The sequence below is a fragment of the Argentina anserina genome, chromosome 4 (genome assembly GCF_933775445.1).
Source record: "Argentina anserina chromosome 4, drPotAnse1.1, whole genome shotgun sequence".
NCBI classification, from domain to species: domain Eukaryota; kingdom Viridiplantae; phylum Streptophyta; class Magnoliopsida; order Rosales; family Rosaceae; genus Argentina; species Argentina anserina.
Genome location: NC_065875.1, coordinates 17,987,853 through 18,001,942, shown reverse-complemented (window position 1 = coordinate 18,001,942; position 14,090 = coordinate 17,987,853).

Sequence of the window (14,090 nt, the reverse complement as noted above, 5' to 3'; positions counted from 1 at the left end):
TATTCTCGCGTCGCGGAAACGTAACGTTTTTCTAATTTAGTTTTCAAAATACGGTTCCGTTTTCGATTTCGACAACGTCGCGAAGCGAAACAAATGCGGTTTATTAATTTTATTAATTTCTAAGAATTCATATAATTTGATCCTGAAAAATCGGGTCATTACACTTCGGCACTTCGGCGCAAGTTTGGATCATTTTTGACTTGATCTAGGTGACGCTCATTCAAGCCAACCTTTTACCGTCGACTTGTACAGATCGATGCCAGCATCAATCGAAAGTTTTTTTTTTTTGAGAAAACCATAGTTACCATAACCGAGGTCCAAAATGCTACATACATCGTGAATTGTATTGCCCTATGACATTAAATATTGATCTAAGATCAATCGGTACAATGCAGTATACGACAAGTAACTCTCATTATAGAATGAGCACAAAATAAACGTACAACTATCCGAGGGTAAAACAAGCATCCAATAAACTCCTATAGCAGATATTACACATCGCTTAGAGACCGCAATTAGTGTACGACACATGATACCGAGAGTAAAACAGAAAGATCTACCAATCTGAATAGTTTAGGTGACGTGCCAAAAGTCTATGTGATTCCCTTGCCCTGACTAAGGCAAACCTCCTCCCCATTAGACCTCATAGGTAGTTTCACACATGGAACCGAAGGATTCGGCTGTTTTTTTGGCTTGGGGGCTTTGTTCTTGCTGCCCCATAGTCTCCCACCATTTTTCGTCTTAAAAAAGCAATACACTGCTCCAAATCTTCCTCAATAAGTCCAAAAGCTCTAGAAACGAGCCATGTTCGATGAAAACAATTGATGAAAGCCGTCAGATCTATAGTACGTCGTGTCAGAGGACGACCAAGAAGGAAAAAATTATTTGCTCGGCGAACAGAGCCGCCACCAAGCTTCTCCAGATCTATAACAGGACCACCACTCTTTTTCGATGCAGAGGCGAGAGTCCGGGCAAAATGGAACCCTGAAAATGGACCACACTCGAAATGACAACATATATGATCAGTATATATGGTCCTCATGATGGTCAGTAAATATGGTCCTCATGATGGTAATCACACTCAAAATGGAACCCTGAAATTAGTTAAAGAGGGGCAACAACTATAATTAACAATCTGAGAGTTAATGAAATTATTAGCAATGGTTATACAACAAGAGAAATAAAACCAAAATTTAGCTGAAGAAAAAAAAACGGTTTAAGATCTAGGGTACGTTGTGGAAGTATAACTTACCCTAGTGTTTTTCACTTTTACAGTTTTTCTATAAGAAGTGTCTAGTACGTGTACATAGAAAGCTGGCATTTTATAGACGATTTTGGCTGTCTAATTAATAAGATCATAGTAGGAGGCTGATGAGATAATTAAGATTCCTGCAGCACTAAATTAAAAATGAGAGCTGGTGTGAAACTATGAACCAGTACGTACGTGGTATCACATTCAGAACGCTGTGGCACCAAATCTTAAGCAACAGGCTTAGACACCAAAGAAGTAATTACGAAAACGATTAATAATGTAATTAGACTGTTCACTTTAAATATTTAAGAAGAAATTATTCAAAAAGGTCATTTGAAGGTTGAAATGGTAAAAACAAATAGGCAAAATTGTCAAAATACATCCTAAATTTGGCTGAAATTATCAATTTGCACCCCGAACTTTCATTTAAGTCAATTTACCTCCTAAACTTAATAAAAATTGCCGATTTGCACCATATCCGTTAAATTTAACTTTTTTTATCCAATTTTATGTCACATGTTATGCACATGAGTAGTAATGTTGTCACTTTTTATTTATATATATATTTTTAAACAAATAAAATATTCTTTAAAATGAAGATTATTTTTTTAATCAAATTATCTATTTACATTTTTTTTACATACTTAACCCTACTTCGAATTATATATTCAAGATACTCACTCATTCAAATATATATATATATATATTTATATGTATACATTTATTTTTAATTTTCTATGTATTTATTTATATTTTGTTGATATCTTTTAACATATCATATCACGTAAAATAATAAATATATAAATCAATAACATTTTTCGAAAAAATAAAAAAATATAGTAGCAAGTGTTCCTCTTAAGTAATTTTATTAATTTATTTCATTATTAAATATGAATAAATATATAATGACAATACTCTCCCTCAAATGCATGACATGTAACTTAAAATTGGATGGAAAACATTACATTTAACGGATGAGGTGCAAATTAGCAATTTTTATCAAATTTAGGAGGTAAATTAACTCAAATGTAAGTTCAGGGTGCAAACTGATAATTATGGCCAAATTTGGAATGCAAAATGGCATTTTTGCAAAAATATATATTATTGTGTACCACATGATAAAAACGACCTTGTTATACATAGTATGTACATGAAAAAAATGTTCATTTTATGTTTAAGAAATGATAAAATGATGTTGTTTTCATTATTTGCTTACACCATTATATAATTTCTTTCTATTTTTACATTATTTCACTTTTAAGTCCTAACAACTTTTAGTAATCTGATCTCTCTTTCTCTCTCAAAAAAAAAAAGATGAACCCAAAACCAAATCACCACCCTAGCCACCGAACTCCCCGACAATGGAGATCTCATCTCATCTCTCTCATCTCTCATCCTCGTCAGAGTCGCCGACTCTAATGGCTCTGATCGCTATGGAATAGGAGGAGGATGAGGTTAGGCTACAGTTTGAACTTTTAAAAATAACAATTATTGATAAGGAGACATAGATAGTTACTTAGACAGCTACAAAACAATTATTACACAGTTACATATTAAGTTAATATAATCATCATAACATGTTGAAGTAACTATTACTCAATCTGGCGTTGTAGTTATCATTTTGCTTGTTGTGATTGTTGTGATCACTATTGTGAATGACATGATGTCAAATGTCAAGTAGATTTATGACTATTATTGTAACTATATACAATCATTAAATTACACTTGTAACTATGCATGTAACTATCATTGTAACTATCATTATTAGTTAGTTGATTCAAAGCATGTGATGCATTGTTGAAACATAAATACTTATTATAGGCATTTTATAAGTGATTGAACTTTCATGTTGAAATATACAATTTGCTGCACTTATTAACCAAATTCACTTTTCTATACAAGTACAATGTAACCAGTTATGTGACTACTAAAGCATCTTGAAATTGAGCAAGTAACTACTGAAGTAACTACTACATATATACCAATGTAACCTATTATTTGCAGTGTGCCGCTACACGATAATAGGAGTGTGTTCTGATCGCATAATTGATAGTCATAAGACTAATTATACCCTGTGAATAATCAATTAAATGAATAGTTACCAAACCCAAAAAGTTACTTTATCTTAATACAGTTACCAAAACCGTTATTCGTTACATGAATGGTTACCGAAATAGTTACTCATATCAATACAATGGAGATTGTAGTTACATAGACAATTACCAAAACAATTACTTAATATCAATACAGTTACTGAAATAGTTACTCAATATCAATAGTTATATGGTATTGATGGAAATTACATGTGATGGGTTAGATAGTAAGATAAAGACAATTATATAGACAATTTCTTGAATAGTACCATTTACATAACGAGTTATTTGAGTAGTTACATGACCTGAAGACTCCTCTGACTCTCCGACTCTTCGAGTCCGATATGTACAAATTTACATCGGTTCATCAATCATTTTCCATTACAATATAGAAGAAGTGTCTGGTTGTGAGCATTGGCTAATGGTCAAAGCTTTTAGCTTTGAAGTGTCTACCATTGATACTCTCATCATATTAGGCTTGTACTTCATAGTTGCTTCAACCGTTTATTAATGGTAACGTCCTCCAATTCACCTCATCACCTCCATTATCCTGACATTACTGGACAGTTACCAACATAGTTACCAAGACAGTTACTTAATTCCAATAGAGTTACTAATGTAGTTACCAAGACAGTTATGCAATTCCAACATAATTACTAATATAGTTACCAAAACAGTTACTCAATTCTAACAAACTTGTTGATAGTTACTCTATTTCAATAGAGTTACTAATATAACTACCAAAATAATTACCAATATAGTTACTTAGACAGTTACACAATGTCAATAAAGTTACTCAATATTATTAGTATATGCTCATGTAACTATTTAAGTATTATCAGTTACTCAATTCCAACAGAGTTACTAATATAGTTACCTAGTCAGTTACACGATGTCAATATAATTACTCAATATTATCAGTATATGATCATGTAACTATTTAACTAACTGATCATGTAACTAATTATTTGGATAGACAATCAAACAACGTTAACACATTGTTATACATACTGTCGCTTGCAATATCAATGTAGTTTACAAGACATTTACTCAATACCAACAAAGTTACTAACACAGTTATCAAATAGTTAAATACATTCACATAGAGAGTTACAATATAGTTACATGGTTAGTTACATGATTAGTTACTTAATTAGTTACATGACCAGTTACATGGGCTAGTGGCATGGTGAAACGTATAATATTGGCGTTCACATTGCGAATAATCAGTTACATGAGTAGTCACTTGACCACATATTTAGGTGGTTACCTAGTTAGTATTTAAGTAGTTACATGGTTAGTTATATATCTAGTTACTTGATTAGTTACAAGGCTTACTGATATGGTTGAGACACACTATTGTTGCGGTGCTTTAGTAATTACAAGACTGATTATATCTGTCAAATAAACAGTTACATGATCAATAATTTTACAGTTACAAGACCAGTTACATAATTAGTGACCAGTTACTTGAGTAGTTAAATGAGACGTTACTATAGTAGCCTAGTTACATGATTAGTTATATTGATTAATTGCTATATATATATATATATATATATAACTTCCATGTAACTCGCAAATTAGCCACATGTGGTCTTAGTACTTTAAGTAGTTGTCGGCGTTTCCTCGCTATTGTATCTCCCTATATCGCACCTACAAAAAAACAATATCCAAAAAGTTACTTTATAAAACCATAGTTATTGACACAGTTACATAAAAAATTATTTAGTATCAATATAGTTACGAATGCAGTTACCAAACAGTTTGCAATAACCCGAATTTTTTGGAACTAATTACCGAGTGGTTTTCAATTTGTAAAGTTTGTGAAATTAGTTTAAAACGACAATTGGTGGTTCGCGACATTTCGAAACGAAAACGGAAACGTTCTCGGAACGTTTATTTAGAAAAACGTTACATTTCCGCAACGTGTGTATCGACTTTTATTATGTCGCTCGTTTGCAAAAACTTCATTCAAAAAAGTAGTAGAGCTCGTCAATAATTCAAGAAAATGAATTACATTCGGAATTGTGGAATTACGCTCGAGATTATAAGGTGAGTAAAATCTCACTTATTTACGAATCTACCATTGCGGAGATTCAAGGTTATGCAAAAGTTTGAAGAATGAAATATGACATGTAATTGATATTGTGGAATATATGTATTTGTATTAATGATAAATATGTACATATATATAGTTTCCTATATTATTTACTGTCATGATTTCGTTGTGAATATATTCATTTTGATGAAGAGATTATATATTGAGCATGTCGATTTAATTTGTTCAATATGAGGCGATGATTATTGTATGTGGTTTTAACATGGAGTTTGTTAAAAACGTTTTGTCTTCGGACGAGTTTTGTCTTCGGACGTGACTGATGTCTTCGGACGAGTTTTGTCTTCGGACGTGATTGATGTCTTCGGACGAGTTTTTTTGTCTTCGGACGTGTTTATGTCTTCGGACGAGTTTTGTCTTCGGACGCGTTTGGCATGTCGGAACCTAGCCTTTGGCCGGGCCAAAGTTACGATACAGTTAGAGCTCTAGTCTGTCTGCCGGGGTACTGCATATGAGGTAACGGATGGGTTATCGGCTTATGAGTACCCATATATATTTTTGATATTGGATGACAAATGACTGTCCAATGTCGGCGGTGTACTAAGTGAGGGGTAACAGAGGTGTACATGTGCTCATGAGTACCCGTATTATAAATGCATTTGGGTAAACAGAGGGGTTGCCCAATTCTCATGAGTTCATATATTTTCACATTATTAGAAAACCAGATGAGTCGTCTAATTTGACATGAGTGCATTTATATTTGTTTGATTTGTGGATTTTCGTATGCGAGTGGTATTTGTTATTTTACTTATACAAGCTGTAAAGCTTACCAGGTTTGTGTTTACAATCCCGGTGCACCTATTCGATGGTGTAGGGGATAATTCCGCAGGTGTTGATTAGTGGAAATCGAAGGACAATTTTGAAGATTCGAAGTCGTTCATCTTCCATCTTGTGGTGAGGATTGTGTGGATTTGTGTGAGAATTTGTGAGGATTATTACATTTTCATTTGATGTAATGTTGATTTATAAATTTTGGTTTGTAATAATTGGTTGTCTAAGTTATATTGTGAACTCAGTAATGATCCGCTGAAACATTTAAACGATTTCGACTTATTGAGATTGTTTGAGAGTTTTTCACGACGACGAATTTCGAGTTTCATACTTGAAATTTTGGGGTTGTGACAGTTGGTATCAGAGCCTAAGTGCGTATTTGGAGATTATCAATATCATCCAGGAGCGATAATCCGACTGCAGCGGGCACCCATCACATGCTCCTCGGTATTGATATGTCGCCGGGTACGCGAGAGTGTTAGGAGCCATACCTTATGGTTTGGTCCTCTAGGGTGTATCGTGATGATACTTCGATGATTTACCTTATTCTGAAATTTCATGTTGATATCTATTGGATCTATTTTGTTGAATTCGAGACTTCACAAGTATTGACTAAGTGTTGAATTGTTTGAAGGTGATGAATTCGGATAAGGGCCGAGGACGGGCGAGAGGCCGAGGCCGAGGTAGGGCCGCAGGCCGAGTCCGCAACGTGGAGAACCTTTATGAGGAGGCTGCTCTACAGGAAGAACAGGTTGATCCTGCTGCTGTTGTTAGAGATGATGGTCGAGTGCTAAAGCTGATCAAGGATATCAGTGGACTGTCAGTGCCGTGATTTCATGGAGGCCTGGATCATATGGTAGCTGACCATTGGATCGAGAGCATGGAAACTTATTTTGAGATGATAGAGTGCTCAGAGATAGAGAAGAGAAAGATAGCTACATTCTTTCTGAAAGATGATGCTCTAGATTGGTGGAAGAGTATGAGGCAAACGGTGGACGCGTCTACCTTCACCTGGGATGGTTTCACGGCTCTCTTCCGAGAGAAGTACTTTCCAGCCTCTGTACATGAGAACTTAGAGCTTGAGTTCCTTGCACTAGTACAGGAGGATATGAATGTTAGAAAGTATGATGCTCGTTTTTCACAGTTGTACTGGTATGTCAGGCCTATGGGTGCGACCTCCTTAGCTCAGAAGTTTCTACGAAGGCTTAAACAAGAGTACAAGACCATCATATCAGCTCTGTGTCTGTCTACCAAGGAGTTGATATATGAGAGTGCTATGAACTTGGAACAGGCAGATAAGACTCGAGTAGGAGAGGTGGGAGATAGAGATGCAAAGGGAAAAGGCAAGGCAATCTGTTCAGGCAGTGAGCACTCAGAGCCGAAGGATAGATCATGGAAGAGGCCAAGACCCTACTACCAGATTCCGGCTAAGGCGGCATCTCCATCTATCAGGATTCCACTTGTTAGACCATTGGCATCAGTGAGGTGTTTTGTCTGCAACGAAATGGGGCACTACGCCACAACATGTCAGAAACCGAAGAGAGCAGGCTGGTACAGGTGCGGGCAAGTGGGACACATGGCTAGAGATTGTACCCGACCCCTTCAGGGTAGACATGAACGTCAGCAGAGACGACTACCAGCGGGTCAAGCTAGAGTGTTTGCAGTGGATCAGCGAGACACAGGAGTGGAAGGTACTTTATCACTTTTTGACTACCTTGCTAGAGTACTGTTTGATACGGGAGCATCGCATTCATTTATTGCTAGTTCGGTAGTAGAGATGCTAGGATTGATTCATACACCTCTTGGAAACGCTTTATGTGTCACTTCACCCCTTGGAGTGTCCCTTGAGTTGGAGACAATCTGCAAGGCTTGTCCTATTGTGATTGAAAGTAGAGAGTTCTCTGCTTCGTTGATTATGATTCCGGACCACACCTATGATGTGATCTTGGGAATTGATTGGTTGAGGCCGCAGCATGCGGTGATTGATTTTTTTGACATGGTAGTGTCCTTTCATCGACCCGGAGAACCAGTGTTTCGTTATCGTTGCCTCAAGTCAGATAATGCCATGAGATCAGGAGTTTTGGCACATGTGGAATCGGTGGATCAGAAAGTAACTATTACAGACATTGTGGTAGTCTTTGAGTATAGTGAGGTGTTCCAAGGGATACCAGGGCTACCTCCTCGAAGAGCGGTAGATTTCTGCATTGATGTAGTATCTGGTACGGCACCTGTGTCAAAGGCGCCCTATAGAATGGGGCAAAACGAACTTAAGGAGTTAAAGGTGCAGATCGATGAGCTATTGGACCAAGGGTTCATTAGACCTAGTGTTTCACCTTGAGGAGCACCGGTTTTGTTCGTGAAAAAGAAAGATGGTTCCTTACGGTTATGTGTGGACCACAGAGAACTGAACAAGGTGACCATCAAGAATAGGTATCCCTTACCTAGGATTGATAATTTGTTCAATCAGCTACGGTGTTCTCTAAGATTGATTTGAGATCCGGTTATCATCAACTCAGGGTGAAGGAAGAAGATATATCGAAGACAGCCTTTAGGACTCGGTATGGACATTATGAGTTTGTTGTCATGCCGTTTGGTCTAACAAATACACCAACTGTCTTTATGAGTTTGATGAACCAAGTCTTTAGCCCGTACTTGGACGATTTTGTGGTGGTATTTGTGGATGACATTCTGATATACTCAAAGTCACAGGAAGAGCATGTAGTGCATCTGAGAACGGTGCTGCATACCTTGAAGGAAGCAAAATTGTATGCCAAACTCGAGAAGTGTGAGTTCTGGAAAGAAGAGGTCAAGTTTCTCGGTCATGTCATTTCTAAAGATAGAGTACTAGTGGACTCGTCAAAGGTAGAGGCAGTAAAAAATTGGAGTCGTCCAAAGAACCCTACAGAGATTCGCAGTTTCCTCAGTTTGGTAGGTTACTACAGGAGATTTATCGAAGGGTTTTCTAGTATTGCATCTTCATTGACCAAGTTGACCAAGAAAGATGTTCCGTTTATGTGGACGGAAGCTTGTAAGAAGGCATTCAACAAACTAAAGACCAGTTTGACCACAGCTCCAGTGTTAACGATTCCCTCTAGTGGGGGCGGTTATGTCATTTACAGTGATGCTTCACTCCAGGGCTTGGGTTGTGTGTTGATGCAGCATGGAGGAGTTGTTGCGTATGGCTTTAGACAGTTGAAGATTCATGAGAAGAACTACCCCACTCACGACCTAGAGCTTGCGGCAGTTGTATTTGCCTTAAAGATTTGGAGACATTATTTGTATGGTGAGAAATTTAAACTCTTTTCAGATCATAAGAGTTTGAAGTACTTATTCGCATAGAAGGAACTAAATATGAGACAGAGGAGATGGATGGAACTCCTCAAGGATTATGACTTCACATTGGAGTATCACCCGGGGAAGGCAAATGTGGTGGCCGATGCTTTGAGCAGGAAACCGAGAGGTGTGGTAGCTTCACTTATGGTTCAGGAATGGTTCATGCTCGAAACTGCATCAGAGTTTGACTTGATACCATCGGGAGGAGAACCAAGGGTCTTTCTTGGTAGCGTCACAGTGCAACCCACATTAATCACGAGGATCATACAGAGTCAGGCGCAAGATAAATTCTCACAAGCTAAGTTGGCAGATCTTGTAGTGGATACGCTTGATGAGTGTCCTTCCAAGTGAAGAGTTGGACCCGATGGAGGGTTGAGATTTGGGGCAAGATTGTGTGTCCCGGATTATGATGATGTCAAGGAAGAGGTCCTTCGTACGGCACATCGATCACGTTATACCGTTCATCCAGGGAACACCAAGATGTACAAGGACCTATGCAGGCAATTCTGGTGGAACGGTATGAAGAATGATGTAGCGGAATTTGTATCGAAGTGCCTTACATGTCAGCAAGTAAAAGCAGAACATCAACGACCAGCTGGCATGTTGAAGCCATTGACTATTCCTCTTTGGAAGTGGGAGCAGATATCTATGGATTTTGTGACTGGACTGCCTAGATCCAAGAAGGGTCATGATGCTATATGGGTGATTGTCGATCGGTTGACGAAGTCGGCTCATTTTCTTCCAGTGTCAATGAAGTACTCAGTGGACTTGCTAGGGAAACTATATGTGGATGAGGTAGTGAGACTTCATGGAGCTCCAATTTCTGTTGTTTCTGATCGAGACGCACGTTTCACTTCGAAGTTCTGGGGTGGTTTACAGAAAGCGATGGGTATTACCTTGGATATGAGTACTGCTTTTCATCCTCAGACTGATGGACAGACGGAAAGGGTGAATCAGGTGATGGAAGATATGTTGAGAGCTTGTGTGCCAGATTTTAAAGGTAGCTGGGAGGATCATTTGAGATTGATTGAGTTTGCCTACAACAACAGTTACCATTCTAGCATCGGCATGGCACCTTATGAGGCTCTTTATGGTAGACCATGTCAATCACCGATCTGTTGGGCTGAAGTAGGTGATGAAGCATTGATGGGTCCAGAGGTGGTTCAGGAAACCACAGAGAAGATCTTGATCATTCGAGATAGAATCCGGACCGCCCAGAGTAGACAGAAGAGCTATGCAGATTTAAAGAGGAGACGTGGAATTTTAGATAGGTGTCATGTGTTTTTAAAAGTTTCACCTATGAGGGGTGTAGTGAGATTTGGCAATAAAGGAAAGTTGGCTCCGAGGTATGTTGGGCCCTTTGAGATTCTCGAGAAGGTGGGAGAACTAGCATATCGACTAGCCTTGCCTACTAGCATGTCGGGCGTTCACAACGTCTTCCACATTTATGTACCAGATGAGTCACATGTGATCGATCATAGTACCATTGAAGTGAAGGAAAATGCCACATTTGTTGTTGAACCGGTTCGTATTCTGGATAGATCCAAAAAGAAGCTTCGGAGGAAAGAAGTAGAGCTAGTCAAGGTATTGTGGAGTCACAATGATGAGGGTGGTGCATCTTGGGAGCTAGAATCGGACATGAAGACAAGATATCCACAGTTGTTTGTTGAGTGAACTTGAATTTCGAGACGAAATTCCTTTAAAGGGGGTAGATTGTAATAACCTGAATTTTTCATAACTAATTACCGAGTGGTTTTCAATTTGTAAAGTTTGTTTAATTAGTTTAAAATGACAATTGGTGGTTCGCGACATTTCGAAACGAAAACGGAAACGTTCTCAGAACATTTATTTAGAAAAACGTTACGTTTCTGCAACGTGTGTATCGACTTTTATTTTATCGCTCGTTTGCAAAAACTTCTGTCACGAAAGTTGTAGAGCTCGTCGACACGAGTTCGTTGACGCGTCACATGGTTGAATCGAACATCGGATGTGAAATTTATTAACGTCAGAAATTAGTTTCCGATTTTGGAAACAGATATAAAAAAGGAATTTTTCAGTTAGAGTTCCCATATTTGGAAACCTCTTCTCTCTTCTCTCTCTCCGCCTCCCTTTCTCTCTCTCACCCCGAAACTCTCCCTCTCCCTCTCGGCTTCACCTCTGATCTCCTTTCTCAGGGAGACGTGGCCCTCACCGCCGGCCTAGGAGGCGTCGCACCACCCCCGCATGCGACCCCGAGGTCGACGCACCCGCTCACGCCGCGCCGGAGCTCCATCAACGCCGCCAATTTCTGCGTTTTCCTCCGCTGCACCCAAGCCCATCTCCAGTAGTTTTCAAGCTCGAATCGAGGTGAGGTTAGCCTAGGTTGGTTGTTGTGATGATGTTGTTTAATTTTTTGTGGTGTTTTGGTGGAGATCGGAGGTCGGGGAAGGTGGAGAGATACTGCCGCCTTAGGCGGTGCGTGAAGGGCAGTGAAGTGGCTTAGAGGCGGTGTGAGGCCGTGGGGAGGAAGAGGGGAGGAAGGTGAAGGGTTTGGGGGCGGCAGTGGCGTGCTACGCACCGGCCATAGGCTTGGCGCGTGGGCCTCACGCGCAGGCTGCCGGAGGTGGCGCGTGTACCCCAGACGCCGCCACGTGCGGCTGAGCGTGAACAGTGTTCCGGGAACAGTAAATTGTAAATTTATTTATTTTATGTACGGTGAATGTAAAAAGTAAATTACGTACATTAAATGTAAGTTTTATTTACATTCGGTAAATGTAAATGTAAATTACATTCAGTAAATGTTAAAGTAATTTCAGAAGGATAAATAAGTAATTATTATTATTGAAACAGTATTTACTTTTGAATAGTATTCATACGTATATAAATATGTAATTAATATGTATTTGTACAGAAATACGTAATTAATATGTATTTGTACATAAATACGTAATTAAGATGTATTTGTACAGTAATACATGAATAGTAAATACGTTAATAGTAACTCCGTGATCAGTAAATTCGTAAAACCAGAAATTGCTGAACAGTAACATATTATTACTGTTTCGGCATTTAAGGTTTACGTAACGATTCTAAATTCTTTTCTTATCATTTTCCAGGTGATCAATAATTCAAGAAAATGAATTTACATTCGGAATTGTAGAATTGCGCTCGAGATTATAAGGTGAGTAGAATCTCACTTATTTACGAATCTACCCTTGCGGAGATTTAAGGTTATGCAGAAGTTTAAAGAATGAAATATAACATGTAATTGATATAGTGGAATATATATATTTGTATTAATAGCAAACTATATATATATAGTTTGCTATATTATATACTGTTAGGATTTCGTTGTGAATATGATCACAATGGTGATGAGAATTATATATTGAGCTTGTGATGCGATTTGTACAAATAATGAGTAGATTATTGTACGTGGTTTTAACGTTGAGAATTGTTAAATAGTTTTGTCTTCAGACGTGTTTAAGAAATATGACATGTATATAATAAAGTGGATTATATATATATTGTATAAATGGTAAATATGTACATATATATATAGTTTGCTATATTATATACTGTTTGGATTTCGGTTGTGAATTATGATCACAATGGTGATGAGAATTATATATTGAGCATGTTGATGCGATTTGTACAAATAATGAGTAAATTATTGTACGTGTTTATGTCTTCGGACCAGTCTTCGAACGTGTGTGGCATGTCGAAACCTAGCCTTTGGCCGGGCGAAAGTTACGATACAGTTAGAGCTCTAGTCTGTCTGCCGGAGTACTACATGTGAGGTAACAGGTGGGTTATCGGCTCATGAGTACTCATATTTTTGGACATCGGGTAGCGAGGAGGTTGCTCTATATTAGACGTTGGGTAGCGAGGAGGTTGCCCAATGTCGGGCGTTGGGTAGCGAGGAGGTTGCCCAACGTCGGCGGTATACTATTTGAGGGGTAACAGAGGTGTACTTGTAATAACCCGAATTTTTAGAAACTAAATGTCGAGTATTTTCAAAGTGTTAAACTTGTGAAATTAATTCAAGACGACAATTGGAGGTTTACGACATTTCGAAACGAAAACGGAAACGTTCTCGGATCGTTTAATTAGAAAACGTAACATTACCGCAATGTATAGATCGACTTTTATTCCGTCTCTCGGTTGTGAAAACTTCTTTCACGAAAGTCGTAGAGCTCATCGATACGAGTTCGTGGACACATCACGCGTTCGAATCGGACGTCGGACGCGAAAGTTATTAACGTCGGAAGTTCGTTTCCGATTTTGGAAATAGTATAAAAGGAAGGAGATGAGATTAAAAACCAGAAAATCAGCTCGGGTACTGTTCACCCGACCAAAAAATCTTCTCCGGTCGATTTCTCCACCATCCGACGTCGCCTCGTGTTGTGCCACCTATCAAACGGACGGGCTCGACGATCACCATCTTTTGGGCTACGCCTTGCACTCCGGCGACAACTACACACGGTGCAGCAACCGCCGGAAGTTACTACTGTGGCGGCGCCGCCTTCTCCGACCACCATAGCTC